Here is a 16,903-nt window from a genome sequence, read left to right as displayed (position 1 = left end):
GGGGAACTTTGTACCCTCCTTGTGTTACAGAATCAAAAGACTACCTTGCTTTCTGCATGATACAGAATAAGGAACATTCTTACCACATAACAAAGCCTTTAATACATCAGTGCAGGAATCCATAAGGTATGAATTCTCTTTCTTTTTCAGGTAAGCCTTGATATAGGGCCTTATTAGGAATGCGGCAGTCCACAGGACCACTGTACTCGTAGTGGCTGACCGACCACGGTCACCACTGTGAATCCGCCTGCAGTAGTCAAAGTGTCGCGGTCAGACCATCACATGACAGCTGCGTCCACCAGGAATCCAGGATCTCGCAGTGATGGAGCAGTGGAAGGGGGTAGCAATATCCTGGTGATGCCGGTGTGGCACTGCCGTACATAATACAGATTGCCTTTCAACCACCCCTTTTATGGCAGTGAGCCCACCATGAAATGGGTGACGGAGAGGCAACTAAAGGGGCTGCAACATGTTGTGCCCCCCCTGGAATTTGCACTCCAGTTCCTACATGGTATGTCATGCATGCCATAACATGCAGGAACTTGCGGTAGGTGCTCTCATGGGTGTGTCTGCAGTTAAGGCTCACTTATGAGCCCTATACAGCCGCCATCACAAGACCACTGTATACACCGTGGATTACAGTTGTAATCCGTCAAGAGGGCTCTCGACGGGCTGGGCGATCCTCCTCTTGGCACAGTGGTGTCAGGCTGACAGGAGGGCTTTCAAACTCGTAATAAGGCCTTAGTATCTAATAATAATTGAGAGACAGAGAGTAGTATGTGCATACAGTCCAGGGGTGTTAACCTTACTAATTGCAGGTTTCATATTGTACCGGGTCCCTTAAACCCTTTTCCCCATCTAGCCACTCAGAACCTCTGGTTTATAAATCCATCAGAGTTAGTGCTGCTGGAAGGTGGGCATTTGAGGGTTCTACTCCTGAGGAACTGTGAGTCTCTCATTTCACAGAAGAAAAGCACTCACTAAATCCCATGGGATAGACATACAGCCAAGAGTGTGTACCATCAGAAGCTGTAAAATGGACATGTACTAAATATTATTCTAATGTATGCTATGGAAGGAAAACTACAAAAGATGATGTTGTAATACATATAAGAGAGCAGAACCACCCCAAATGTGACAGAAACACAAGTAAGAGAAATGTTGTAAGGTATACGAGAGGTAAGCACTAGCTCCCAGGAACCCAAAAGACTAATCCTGAAAGATATACTTGCTAGAGTCCTCGAACAAATAACAGGGCAACTGCCATCTATCCCCGCTTTAAAACATTTAATTGCACAAACTCAAAAAGCCACCAGTGGATGTATTTTTTTCATGCGCCTGTGATAGTATCAAACTTTGTATTCAAATTTGCGGAGAAGGTCAAACCAGGAAAAAAAAGTTGCCAAAAATGTAACTTCCTCAAGCAAACTTGAGACCTTGTACAAGTTGTATGGAAGTTCTATGTTTCTTCGTCGATGCTCCCAAGGCCCCAGACGTTTAGGAAAGTCCTTGGGACCCTGTGACATGGGTTTCCAGCCAGGTCCACTTATCACTGATTTGCTGGCTTTCATTCAGAGCATTTGGACAAAATATCGCAAAAAATAATATTGTGATCTAAAAATATTGTGTCAAGAGTATCTGATATCAAAATATCGTGGACAGGAAAATCGAAGGTAAAAATATAATATTTAATGTTGTTTTTAATATCATTGTAAAAAATATCAATGTAGAAAATAATCTAAGAAAGCTGTGAAAAGCCTTGGAATCCTCATCGATGAGGATGTATCTATCACATCTCAGATAGGTGGAGTGACTTCATCTTTCTTCCTGCAATTTCAGAAAATAAGAAGATACTTCACCTTCAATGCGATCATTCAAATTATGATCGCCTTAGTTATGTCCCTAATAGACTATGCAAATGCTCTTTACATGGTACTCCTCTTTGACCTAACTCACAGACTCTAAATAGTAAAGAACCAAGCAGCTAGGATGGTCTTTCGTCGCCCTAGACATTGCCACACCAAACCCATAAGGGAAAAACTACATTGGCTCCCGGTAGCTCGGAGATCCATCTTCAAAACTGGCTGTTTAGTCTTCAAATCCCTTCATGGTAAAAACCCAGCATTCATATCTTCCACAAATCAGCGTAATACCCCTAATCGTCTGCTTTGATCAGCATACCTAAATCTATTAACTGTTCCTATAAGTATAAGGAAAAGGCTGGGTGGGGGCAGGTTTTCTGTGACTGCTCCCACACTTGGAACACTTTTCCCCTTGAGATGAGATCCACAGTGAGATGTGTGGGCTTCAGGAAAAGCTTGAAAACTTGGCTGGTTAAACAAGCCTATGGCTAACTAATTTGATTGCAGATGCCTCTCTCTACCTCAGTGCCAAGAGACCTTTATGGTGTGTGTGCCCCTAACAACTACTTCATAACATGACATATAACATAGCATGACCGATCCGATGGGGTGTCTGCGGAGGTCACAGTGACAAAAATACTACAGTGACCTCAACTTTCTTTCACTCTCTTCCTAACGGACTCCTTTTCCCCTCCTATGTATATTATCTTCACTGTACATCAGTTGCAGGGATATGAACGGACAGAGGAGGAATTGAGGGATCCTCATTGTTCCCTCAAGACCAGGACGACCCTTGACCGAAGGTTAGTGTTTTACCTTCAGAAATTGAATTTAGTTTTTTGCCATTGACAATGACTCTTACTATCTAGAGCTTGTCCTTGATGGCATCAGTCCAGTTTTGATGAGGAAATTTTTTTCTGCAGTGGCGTTATGGCACACTCCCCCTTAGGGCTTTCACCAAACGCTGGGGTCAGCCCTCGCCCACAGAACAGTGCCCGGTATGCACACATCCTCAGGAAAATGATTTGCACATCATATTTTTTTGTAAAACCTACCATAGAGCTAGGAGGTACTGGCTCATCCCACTTTTAAAAAACCTAGGTTTTAGTGATCATCTTTCAGCGTACAGAATCTTAAAGACGAATTTATCACCCCCAATTGTGTTTGCGGTGGCAAAATTCCTAACAGCCATGTGGCACATTCGAACTCGTTTTATTAAGTCAGTTACTGATTCGTGAAAAATGAAATGCACTGTTGATTTTTTTTTTATTAGAATGCATTGTTATTCTTTTAAAATGTTTACCGTAAGGTTTTTATCATCTTTGTCTTATTCGCTACTGATTTTAAGCTGATTTGAAATTGTATGTATATCTTTTATGATCTAAGTAGATCGAAATAAAGATTGAAAATTGAAATTGACAATGAAAGTACCTGTGTCTTAGGCAAACAGCATATAACTGTTATATGCTCTTTTTAGCACCTCATTATGCATAGCTCCTGAAAATGCAGCAGAAAGTGATAAAATAATAGCTATGTCACAATATTTCCATGCTCTTCAACCATTCTCGCAATCTTGAGGAAGCAGTAGAGAGTTCATACATACCCCTGCACTTAGAAATAAAACACATTGTAGTTACATAGACAGCAGCTTAAAAGAAGAACATATGTGCCACTATTCTTGATCTGCGATATTGGGCTGCAATGTATACCGGTATCCCATTTTCTCAGGAGGATCTCACTAAGTGATGGCTCAGGAAGACATAGTTGACACCTAAAATGTATATGATCAAACTTCAGTGACAAATTATTGGACAAGTGCATTCTTCTTCAACCGCAAAAGAGGGTCAGTGGTGGAACAGGCAACACACTGCCACACAAGAGCTGTTGAATTAGCTGCCAGCACCTGTATAATATCACCTGAACTTTAAACCTATACAACTATTCAGGAACCTTAGTGATTACATTTAAATTCCATCAGTTTCCCCTCAAATCAAAGCATCATATCGGGGAATACATTTCAAAGTGTGTACTATTGGCAGTCTCATAATTTCAATAACCTGAACAGCAGTAGATCTCAATTAGCCTAAAGAAGAGGTAGTACAGGAGTGCATGAACACAAATATTCATTTTGTTCTGGATAAAGAACCATGGAAAAAAATGTTGGGAAGCAGAGCTAAAGATACTAGCAACCAGGGGGGACAGCGTTTACAACGGAACTTTTACCAGGCACTACCTTTACCAGGCAACTTTTACGACGCAAGTCGTTACAACGACTTGCACTGGGGGGCGCTGTAGGATAGGGAATGGTTTAATTTACTATCCCAAACCTTCCCTACTATCCACGGGGACTGGAGTTGGAATAGTAAATTAAACTATTCACTATCCAGCGCCCCCCAAAGCAAGTCGTTGTAACGACTTGCGTTGTAAAAGTTGCGTGGTAAAGGCATGCGTTGTAAAAGCATGCGTAGTAACGACATACATCCAGCAACCAGATATCTGCTGTGACCTTAAATAATGTATAGAGAAACAGAGCTGAACCAGACCTCAAGACACTAGCAACCAGATATCTGCTATGACCTGAAATATTGTCATGGGAAATAGAGCTGAGCCAGACCTAAAAGGACTAGCAATCAGACTTCTGCTGTGACCTGTATCCTTGAATTGTGTTTCGGTTTCATATTAAGCATTGGTGACAGAGGGACCTCTCTGTCAACTGGGCATATTGAGATACTCACATTCCATAAAATGAAGAGTCATTTGCAGCTAGAGGTCTCTGCTGAACCAGAACAAGCGCACAAAGGCCCCCTGCTTCCTTTCAAGTCAAGTCAAGTCAAGTCATAACATTTATATAGCGCACTACATACCCAGAGGGTTTCAAGGCGCTTAGGAAGGGGAGGTGGATTATTTGTCAAATATCCACGTTTTAAGCTGCTTTCTGAACGCTAGGTGATTCTGGGTGAGGCGAAGGTAAGCGGGGAGTGAGTTCCAAGTTTTGGCAGCCAGGTATGAGAAGGATCTGCCCCCCATGGTGGTCTTGTTGCACGCTATAGTTGCAGAAAATGAACTATCAAATACAATTGATGTCATAAGAGCGAAGCTGGATAAGTAACAAAACGGTAAATGCTGGAAAGGTAAAGTATCCATATCAATTCCTAAGGCATCCTATTCCAATTTCGATCTACATTCAACCCTTACCCTCATTTTCACAACGGCAGTTCTTACGATTTCGTAGTGTTCTTCCCTTTAAAGGAAGACTGGCCTTTTTCCTTGTAGAATGTCTACCACACATTCCTCAAACATGGCATCTTCCGGATCGATGTGTGATATTAATCATGACAGTGCCGTTTCCCTAAAAACGAAGGGCATCTCTGTATAGTTTTAAATCCCAACACTTTTCCATGAATGTCCTTTCCTCTTCACATTGCTAACAGCATCCATTCACATGCGTTACTAAAGGTGATTATTGCATTCCTACGTTAGTAAGAAAATCTGGGGGCATATTACCAAGGGTGGGGATATTGAATTATCGCCGGTTTAGCCACCGTTATTGGACGCTAAGCGGCGATAATTCTATCGCTTTATTACCAAGCTATCACTAACTGATGTTAGCAACAGTTTTAGGCGATAGCGAGCGGTTCGGGGCCCGCTTTGCATGTCAGCGATATTTATCGCTAATGGCATGCAAAGTGGGCGTTCCCAACCTGTTAGCGAATGAAACAGTCGCTAACCTCGCTATCTCCTATTATCAACACAGGCGGTGCGATGGATATATTCCCGCTATCGCCAAAAACTGCTCTGACCAGTTCTTAGCCATGTTATCCAATGGGAGGTGGATAACATGGCTAAGAGCATTTGGTCGCTAATGTATGAATATCGCTGATTTTTCAGCGATATTCATGCATTTCGCATGATTTTTATCGCTTTTGAGATAAACCTTGATAATAGCAAGGTATCTCAGCGATAAAAATCATCGAAGTGCGGCGATAAAATTATTGCCGCTAACCCTGCTTAGAGATAATTATCGCTATTTCTTGGTAATATGCCCCCAGAACTTTTAGCAAAATCAGCAGGGAATACCCTATAATAGTTTAAAACACTTATAAGTTGAGTAGCTACCATATATCATCATAGACCGTTTTTCGGTGATAATAATAACCATAATAGTAAACAAAACAAAAGTTACAATATATCATTTTTGCATATATTGTTTATGGGGCAACTCTGTTTTAAGGGCAAAGGATCATTTTACAACAGAACTAGAATATGACAAATTTGTTATATTTTGACAGCGGTAAGCCTGCTAATAGTGATGCAGGCCTGGATCTGGGAATCCCCTGTAGTTCATCAGTTTGTGAGTCAATATTTGCTTTGTGTGTACATCTAAAGAGTGCTACTTAGATTTTATTAAAATCTTAGGATATGGCAGTACAAGCACATTTTGCGATAACCTGCATAGTTTAGGGCATATTTGTAATGGGAAACAGCTTTAACAACGTGGCTCTTACCACACATGCCTTTACCATGCATGCATTAAAACGCATGCACCTTTACCACGCATAACCTTTACCATGCATTATTTTACAACAAATATGCCTTTACCACGCATGCCTTTACAAAAAATTAACGTTGTATAGATATGCATGTTAAGGGTATATGCGAGGTACTGGTGGTAAGGGCAAATGCGTGGTACACATGCCAGTGTGTGGTAAGGCCACATGCGTGGTAAAGATGCCAGCGTGGTTAAGGCGATCTGCGTCAATAGAAGACATGAAGAGACCCTTCCACTTCCTATTTACAACCTGCACCGCAGCTGAAGAGATGCCTGGTCGTCGTCGTGAGTGAGGTAAGGGGGATTGGACCTGGAGCAAAGGGAAGTCGGTTTAGGGCTTTTGGGGTGGGGGTGGGGGTGGGGTATGGTTTTATGGCTTTAGGGTAATATTAAAAAAGTACTGCGTGGTCGTGCAGGGTCCTGTTTTAGGGTTCAGGGCAGGGGACGGGTAGTTTTTTAAAACTGCCTGGGGGATGGGGGTTATGTAGGGGTACTGTTTTAGGGCTTAGGGAAGGAGACAGGTATTATTTAGAAGGGCTAAAGGCTAGGGGGGGGGTCGGGCTGAGATCCTCTTGTAGGCCCCAGGGCAGGAGTATTTGTCAAAAGGGCTGGGTGCCAAGAGAGGATCGTGACGGTGACCAGTTTTAGGGCTCAGGAAAAACCTTTCCTACGCATATACCTTTAACATTCATGCTTTTACAACAAAAAAGTTTTTAAAACATTCGTAGTTAATGCATATTCATTGTTAGAGAATGCATGGTAAAGGTTATGCGTGGTAAAGGCATTCGGTATGTAACTCACACGTGGTAAATGCTTGCAGTGCAACAGAATGCGTTCACCGTCATACCACCATCTGCAATTCAGTTAAACGTTAAAATATCTAGCAAATATACTCCACAACAAGTGGACAGTCTGTTAATGTGAACTTGGATTATTGCATGGTGGGCAAATAATACATGTACAACCAGGGTAGGAGTAAAAAGGTTCACAGGATGATAATCAGACCTCATGACGTCTGATGCCATGTCATCACAGCATGTATGAAAACACATGTATAATTTGTGCATTGTGTAGCTCTGTATGTAATATTTTACATCTTCACATCATACTTAACCAGTTTACTTACATAGACTAGACCACACTGACTATGTACACTACTATCCATTCAGGTCCGGCTTTTGAAAAGGGTTAGGTGTGAAACTAAATGTAATTATGCACTGTCAAGGCAGTGGATTCCTGCAAACTATCTTTAACCCAATAGAGCACAACAGGTCTCACATACCTGGGTCATCACTCTATTGGCATGATGTTAATTATATGTTATCGCAATATAAATCAAAAGGTAATTACCTAAGAAAAAAAGTAAGTTGACATACTTTCAACAGTTAACTCAGTAAAAGGACATGTAAGTTTACTTGAAGTTATGTTGGTTTCCAAAGCTCCTACAATATGCCTCTGAAACCACTACACTCTTCTTCAGTAAGAAGTGGGATCCAAGCTAGTTCAAACAGCAATAAAAGCTGAGGTATGGCAGCCTAAAAATCTCAGAGATATTCAAAGTCACAAAACCTGGAACATGTAAGAAACTACACACTCAATTGTTTCGAACTTCATCCACCCAGAAACTACTGGTACTCCACTGTTTCACATGCTTGGAAAAGGAGGGGCAGTGGGAAGTTGCTGGCTTCAGGTCGCTTTTTTCCACTTATGTAATTGTATTGTACAAGGACTATTTTAGTGCTTTATGTACTGGATAGAGTGCTTTTACTTCCTGTTCTATTTGAATTTGTAATATTGCTGACCCAGGCAGGTCGCAGTGGCTTCTCTAGAAAAGGTTTTAAGAGGTGCACAAAGGTGGGGAAGGTTAAAACTGAAGATAATGAGAAGAATGTGCCTCAGCACATGTCTATGTTTGTGTACTATAGGCATGCATATATACTGAAGGTTAGGACTGTAGAAGGTGTCTCAAATGTTAAGTGCAGATCTTTGCACAGAATAATAATATGTTCTTTTGCCGCACTGGTTATAGAACTACGGGTCAGATTTACTAAGCCCTAGTTTCACGCAAGGCAACACAAGCGCGTAAGTGAGATTTACTAAGCCATGCAAAGCCACCTTGCATGACTGGGTGGCTTGGTGGCTCAGAATTTATACTGCAGATATGAGGACTTGGGCCTTGTTCCTTGAACAATAAAGGTCATCCTGGCCCTAATGCTAGCATGGAAAATCTTCATGTAAACAGAGACCACAGTTGACCGGGTCTATGAGACTAAATGGCCACATTATTCAAATTTTTAAAACAGATCCCCATGCTTTTTGTTAAAATGCAAAGTTTGAGGCATCTCTGGTTGAAAGTGAAGAGAAGAAGGGGTAGGGTCTCTTGTGCAGTGAAGCCAAGTGCGGGACTAAGAGCTGTAGAAAAAATAGGCCTTCTCACTAGGGTAATTTCTACATGAAAAAAATGTAAATGTGTTAAATTTGTTAACCATCAAAGATAAAGACTGCTTAGGAGCCAGACTATGCTTTAATTGAGGCAGTCACTCTGAGTGCCATGGTGACAAAGATTTATTATGTTTGAGAGGTAAAGTAAGGTGTTATCAATCGAGTGCTGCAATTTGTCCTCTTAGGAGACACTTATAAAAATGTTGGCACTTGATACAATCTGACTAATTATAACTGAAATATATACTTTAAAACATTTGTTTTATCTTAAACAATTATTTTGCTGCAGCCTATCATATACAATTCTAAAGTAATGACTTGCATATTGACAGTGCTCTCTGTCACAAGCTGGGATCTTCAACAAGGCCGACGCTGTCATCGCACCCCACCTGCGAGACATCATCAACACATCCTTCGACACCACCATCTTCCCTGAGAGCTGGAAACACGCCGAACTCAGCGCTCTACTCAAGAAACCAACAGCGGACCCCACCGACCTCAAGAATTACCGCCCCATCTCGCTCCTCCCGTTTCCAGCCAAAGTCATCGAGAAGACCGTCAACAAGCAGATGGCCGCCTTCCTCGAGACGAACGGATCCCTCGACCTCACAGTCCGGCTTCCGAGCCAATCACAGCACCGAGACCGCCCTCATCGCCGCCACCGATGACATCCGAGCCCTGATGGACAATGGAGAAACAGCGGCCCTCATCCTCCTAGACCTCTCCGCTGCATTCGACACGGTCTGCCACCGCACCCTAGTACGGCGCCTCAGCAACATCGGAATCCAGGACAAGGCGCTGGAATGGATCATCTCCTTCCTCGACGGAAAAACGCAGAGAGTCCGCCTACCACCGTACAAGTCAGAGGCCTCCGAAGTCATCTGCGGCGTCCCCCAAGGATCATCTCTGAGCCCCACCCTCTTCAACGTCTACATGAGCCCCCTCGCGGCCATCGTACGCAAACACAACCTCAGCATAATCTCCTACGCCGACGACACCCAGCTGATCCTCCCCCTGACCAACGACCCCGCCGCCGCCAGAGCCAACCTGCACGAAGGGATGAAAGAGGTAGCCGAGTGGATGACGACCAGCCGCCTGAAACTGAACTCGGACAAGACGGAGGTCCTCATCCTGGGCTCCTCACCCTCCGCCTGGGACGACTCCTGGTGGCCTCCCGCCCTGGGCACCGCACCCAAACCGACAGACCATGCACGCAACCGGGGCTTCATCCTGTACTCCTCCCTCTCCATGACCAGGCAAGTCAACAACGTCTCCTCGGCGTGCTTCAACATCCTACGCATGCTACGGAAGATCTTCTGGTGGATCCCCACCGAGACCAGGAAGACCGTCACCCAGGCCCTCGTCACCAGCCGACTGGACTACGGCAACGCCCTCTACGCCGGTACCACCGCCAAGCTCCAGAAGAGACTCCAGCGGATCCAGAACGCCTCAGCCAGACTCATCCTCGACATCCCACGAACCAACCACATCTCCGGACATCTGAGAGACCTTCACTGGCTCCCCGTCAACAAAAGAATCACCTTCCGCCTCCTCACCCACGCACACAAAGCCATACACGACCAAGGCCCGAGCTACCTCAACAGCCGAGTCAACTTCTACGCTCCCAAACGCCACCTCCGTTCAGCCAACCACGCCCTCGCCGCCGTCCCCCGCATCCGAAGAGCGACTACAGGAGGAAGGTCCTTCTCCTACCTGGCTGCCAAGACCTGGAACTCCCTCCCGACCGACCTGCGCCTGACCCAAGACCACCTCGCCTTCAGGAAGAAGCTGAAGGCCTGGCTGTTCGAGCAGTAGCGGCACCCCCCCCCCCCCCCCCCCCCCAGCGCCTTGAGACCCTACGGGTATGTGGGGCGCTTTATAAGTGTCACTGATTGATTGATTGATTGTAGCGCTATAAAAGTACAACCAGATTCAATTCTGTGACTCTCTAGTGACATTGTGTACACATACTTGTGTATATTAAATAAATAAAGAACTGTTGTTCTGCTCATCTTCAAATTACACAAACAGAGAAACCATGTGGCAGCTCTCATAAGGGCTGGTGTTAACAATTAAGTGGCAGTGCCAAGCACCGGTAACCACCAGCTGAAATTAATCACTGTAGTGATCACATGAGCCAATTGAGATGTCATAACCTAAAATAGTGCATTTCCCACAAAATTAGTATTTTGTTTTCATTTAACGTCGGGCCATTATTTTATATGCACTTTCTTAATGTGAAAAAACAACAAAATAGTTACAGAATGCCTTTAAGCCTGCTACCACACTCAATCACCTTTGCCCCCACAGCACTTAGGGCCTAATTACGAGTTCTGCAGTCCATGGACCCGCCAAACCCATGGTGGCGGTCCCTGAACTGCCAGACTGGCTGTCCACCTGCTGTATTACAAGTACGGTGGTGGGACCGCCAAAGTACTGCCGCAACCATCAGGGATCGTTGATCCCACAGCGGTTGGCACTGTGAGGCTGGAATATTCTGATGGAGCTGATGCGGCACCACCAAGCATTTTATGAGTCTCCTCATTGTGACCCTTTTCATGGCAGTGAGCCCGCCATAAAAATGGTGGCAGTGGGGAAACTAGGGTGCTTCTGTGCACAGGTTGCATGCAGGGGTGCACATGTTGTGCCCCCCTGTATTTTTGCTTCCCCTGTTCCTGCATGGACAGAAATGCACAACATTGTGCATTTCTGTCCATGCATTAATGGGCTGCAGCACACCAATGGTGATGTCTTTTTAAGGCTCGCACCACCGTGGGACTGCGCCGCAGAACCGCCAGCCAGCATTACAACTTGTAATGCAGTCAGTGGATTGACTACGGGGTTGGCGGTCTTGGAGCGAGGTGCTGGTGTGGCGACCCACTTTAAGAGCGCCAAACTCATAATCAGGACCATAGTCTTAGAGTTTCCATGTTGTTTATACAGTTCAAATGCTGGTTGTAAATCAAGACAGCCTGGAAATGTGACATACAAACAAGGTTGAATTTCCAGGGTATATTCATCTACAAATCTTTGCAGAGGCATTTGCCCCCCTCTAAATACAGCCACAGACTCCCATGTGGGAGCGACCCCAAAGTTTGAAGACGTCTGTAATACACGCTCCCAGTCAGACACTGAGGTGTCAAGTGATGCTTTTACTGCGCATGTGTAGACGCACATGAGGTACAAGACATTACTTGTGCCTGACACTAACAGACATTTTAAATAATGTAGGAGCAGGTCCTGCTAAATTTGGAGTCTCATGAATCATCTTAGTTGCTTGTTGGTGATAGCCTACTAGGATGCTGAAAACGATCTCCTGATTCTATCACAGGGTTTGCTCAGTTTCTAGAATGCCCAATATGGACCTGATTTGTTTTATTGACAGTTTGGTGATGGGCCACAAGGAAGGTCTAGGAGGAATGCAAGAGATGCGCTATCACCACCTGGTCCCACCCTAGTGACGCTACTGCAGGCAGACATTGCAGTTCAATGTGCACATATTGCTTTCCTATACCTAGGCTGTCCGGCTTTAGGTTTAAACCTATAACAATTAACAAAACCCCACCTAAAGTGAAATAGCCCTCACCAGTGTAAACATATAAAAACTGAAAAAACACCTGCAGAACCACAAACCAAATGCCATTCAAAAAAAGGAGAGTCATTTTTGTTCTTCCTGAAGGGGCCAATACAATGTAAATTTGTTATACAAGCTAGCAGCAAGAAAGACTGAGCTAACAATATTCTGCTTGAGTTTTGTTGTTTAGGGATGTCACTAAAATACTATTATTTCTTCCTTTTGCTTTTTTCAGTTTTGTAGTCTTTGGTGTAAAGATGAAGGGTTTAGAAGCATGTTTTAGGTCTTATTTGATGATGTTATCAGCTGTAGAGAATCAGGAAACATCAAAATAAAATTTGTAATGTTTTGGCTGCTTTTCCATTCTTTCACTGATAGGTGAAATGGCTGGGTTCTAAAGAATATTTCCCAATATTTGCCATCACATTTACCTACAGAGAATGGGTACAATCCCATGATACATCAGTCCCCAGTTTCTAGTCAGTATTGATAGTAGGTGAATTGCCAACACCTCAGGCTTTAAACATTCAATACAGGGTATAGTGACAAGTATATGTGAAAAGAGTGATATCACCAAGCATCTGGGACAGTGGTAAAACATGACACCAGACTTTTGGAAAACATGGAACCCAATGTCATTTGGAATGTTGCTGCATGAAGGTTATTTCCAAGTTCAATAAAGATTGGAGTGATATTGGTTGTATTTGCAGTGATTCAGCTATGTATATGAAAAAGTTGAGTGATGACCTGTCAAAATCGATACCTGAGCTGAAGTACTTCCCTGTAATAGATCCTTGCTACTTGTTAGATGATATGCTAAAAGCATCTTTACAATCTTCAGAGTTAATGAAGAATGCTATTGACTTTTTAGTCCATTCTTGTGCACTGTTTTGTTATGTGCGGGAACAAAAATGCAAATATTTCTCGCTTTGTGTGGCATCAAAGAAAGAGTCATCCCAACTGTGTCACTTAGCTGATGGTTGTCTGTCCAAGGGGCTGTGAAGGCTGTATTATCCATGTGGCAACCGTTTACAGAATTGATGATGCCAAAGGCAAGAAATGTGAGGGTCTATTGTCGCAATATTGATAGTGATGTGAAAAAAAGTACACTCTACAGCATTCTTAGATTTTTACAGGGAAACATAACTGCTGTAGTGTACATAATAAAATAACTAGAGTCTGAAAATACCCTTGTCTGCCAAGTGTTCAGCATAATTGGTGTCAATGTGAAACATCTCCTTCAGAGTAGGCTGGGCGACATCATTAGTGACTTTGGAACTGCAACATGTTCCATGTTAGAGTGCCTGCCACTTGGTAAGCAAAGCAATGTTGACAAGCAATTCAGGAACTTTCATTTTACAATGTATGAGAAATGGCTTGCAATGATGCATAGAAGTGTCCCTTCACCAACCATGGCATTTGAAGTCAATGAAACCGCACTGTGGGGAGTTTTCTCTGTAGTTTCAAAAGTGTTGCTTCATTTTCTGGCCACTTCCATAACTCCGAGGGCTTAAGCACCCAGTTCAACACAAATGTTACCGAACCTGCCCAGAGAATCGCAATCTTCAAGTGCACCACTATTGGCATCGAAAGCTATGTCAGTGGCCAGAGTTAGCAAATTGTGTACTGACCATTTTTGGCGTTGCCCATTTCAAGTGCCAAAGTTATGAGGCCTTTTCACAGAAAAACGATTACATGGGAAGGCAAAAGTGAGCGCACATAACCAAAGACTCACTGAAGAAGTATTGTATGGTGTACTGCAATAACTTTGATTAGCAAAAATGTATTTGGACCTCATATACACTGTACGTACATTGTCTATATACCACCGACTATCAGTGCAGAAAGCAAGCAATAATAAAAGCAAAATGTTCCATAAACACCGAATAAACACTGTTTCTGTTATTTTTAATGGCGTGAAAATGTGTAACCACTGATAACGACAGTTTTTTAAGGTATTGAAATCACTTCAAAACACTGAAAAAACCCCAACAGAATATACCAAACAATAGAAACTGGAAACATGAAAGTCTACCTGGCCTGTAACTATACAGATAAAACTTAGCTTTGCAAGGAGTCAGTAAATGTTTTGTAACAGAATCGGGGAGCATTGTGGCCTGTGCACCGTTGATATTTTTAGACCTCAGTTACTGTCTGCTAGACATCTATTGTATTTACTACATGATACATATAGGTAAGGAGGGTTATTGGTAAGTCTCTTGCTAATATTTGGATGGCTTTTTGGCATAGTGCCTGCGTCTGATCTAATGGTTTTTCTCCCTATTCTGGAATTTGTAGTGCAGAGGAGTATTTCAACCTCGCAGTGTTTGATTGGGTCATGTATCCTCCCATTGGTGATGCCAGGCCTTACATAACAATGTATCGGAGGAACTATTTTCTTTCCCTCTCTCCCTGTTCTGCCTCCCCCTGGATACCCTTCTGATTATCCAGGTTTTCAACTCCCTACACAGAGTCCTCCTACCCTTTCAGCATCCCTGCTTATCCAGCACCCGCGGTATCCTCCAGGCTATTATTGGACAGCCACCTTAAATGGCTTTTTGATCATTCATCTCGAAATGGGTTTTGTTTTGCTTTAACAAACCCATTCAAAGATGGCAGGCACAGAAGCAAGTGCATCTATGATGGCCACCTCTAATGCATATTTATCTGCGGTATCTTTTAATGCATTTTGTAATATTTGAACCAATTCCATTAAAAACTGACTGCCGCTGATGAGTAAGCATCCAAGGTGGCCATCTTTGAATGGCAGTTGTTTAAACATACCATACATGCAAAGATGGCAGTAGTAGATGCTGGGACATCTGCAGCCGCCATCTTTAAATGGATTTTATAATATTTAAAGAAATTCCACAGCATGTTGGCTGCCCTGGCTAGTTGCTCATTCATGGCTGCTATAGACAGTATCAGAAAGAATTGTAAAGCTTTCTCAGCCAATACCTATTGGCTTTGCTAAATCCTGTTTATTTTGGATGTAGCTAATTAGCAATGAATGTTATTGAATTGCTGCAGATAATGGGAAATATTGCCTTCTTTAAATAAAAATAGCTTTTTTATGAAAAAATATATTTGTATATATTTAAACTGAGATTTATGGTAGTAAGTGTTTAAAACTTTTGATGATTTCATTTAAAATAAGAGGCCTAGGTGAAGATCAGTAGAGACGATAATGGGAAAAACTAAGGTGAAATATTAAGTGAAGGGGTACTGGGCTAATTTGTAACCAGACTGCGGGGAGTCAGACCAAGTTCTGAGCTTCACTAGGTATATTAAGGTCAAGGGAGGCAGAAGCAGCACATCCCGCTTTTATAGTGAACTTGCAAAGTATCAGAACTACGACTTTGGGGGCATTAAGGGGGTTTATGGAGGATCACAGAGCAGGCAGTGGTCTTCATTATTCTGCTGTGGCTTCACTCCATGCAATGGATATGCCGCTGCTGCCTAACCTCTGAGTATCTATTAGAATCCAGGTAAGTTCCACGCTGGGATTTGTGCCCTGTGCCTACATGTCTACAGTAAGGCTACGTTAAGATTCAGGGAACCAGGGAAGGGAAGCTGAGCTCATTAAACTTTAGCATGTCTTGATCCAATTCAAGAAAGAACACTCAAACCAGAGAGAGGCAGGCAGCTGGCTTCATGGACTGAATGACAATTCATTCTTGTACTTGTCTATTTCTTTTGTCTACAAAATACTTCAATAAAATCATTTTGAACATAAAAAAATAAGGAGAAAATGCAACACATGTAACATATGAAACCATAACCTTGTTTAACAGATATGATGCCATTTTACATAGATTTACGGATGGGGTGTGCACATGATTGAATATTAGATGGTAATTATCAGACTGAGTATTATGAACTTTTAAAGGAGTAATATGCGGTGTATACTGTGCAAACCCTGCTGGATGCTCAATTCCAAGGAAGAGAGGTAGTTTAAGTATTGCACCACTGTTGACGGTGTAGCACATGTTTCTGTTTTTGTTCTGAAGTAAAGACAGCTTCAGCCACCTTGCCTGCCTCATGTTTTCCAAAAGAAATCATACAAAAATACATACATATATAGATGCACCACATCAACACTATTTTGCCATTGGTTTCTTAAAATGTCACTCAGTTAATTCTCCCTCCCTCCTTAGTCCAAGATAGAGATCAATGAACATTCAGTTTGAGTGGCTGTATTTTTTCCATTGCACGTTTATACACACACAATAAAAAAAAACTTCTCTATGAGTGAAACATTTTGGAAACTTGTACTCACCACTGAATGCTAGTACTTATGTACAACAGTATAATCAACTAATATCACAACGTCCAAGACATTTATTGTAATTTACTATGCTGGCTCATGACTATCAATCAGCGCTGGTGTATTTCTTAAAATAGCAAGAATATATGAAAATGTTTGGTTGAAACCACACTCTGTCAACTTTGTGATTGACATATAGATCTGCACAA

Source organism: Lissotriton vulgaris, chromosome 5 (genome assembly GCF_964263255.1).
Source record: "Lissotriton vulgaris chromosome 5, aLisVul1.2, whole genome shotgun sequence".
Taxonomy (NCBI): Eukaryota; Metazoa; Chordata; class Amphibia; order Caudata; family Salamandridae; genus Lissotriton; species Lissotriton vulgaris.
Note: the sequence above shows the minus strand (reverse complement) of the source record.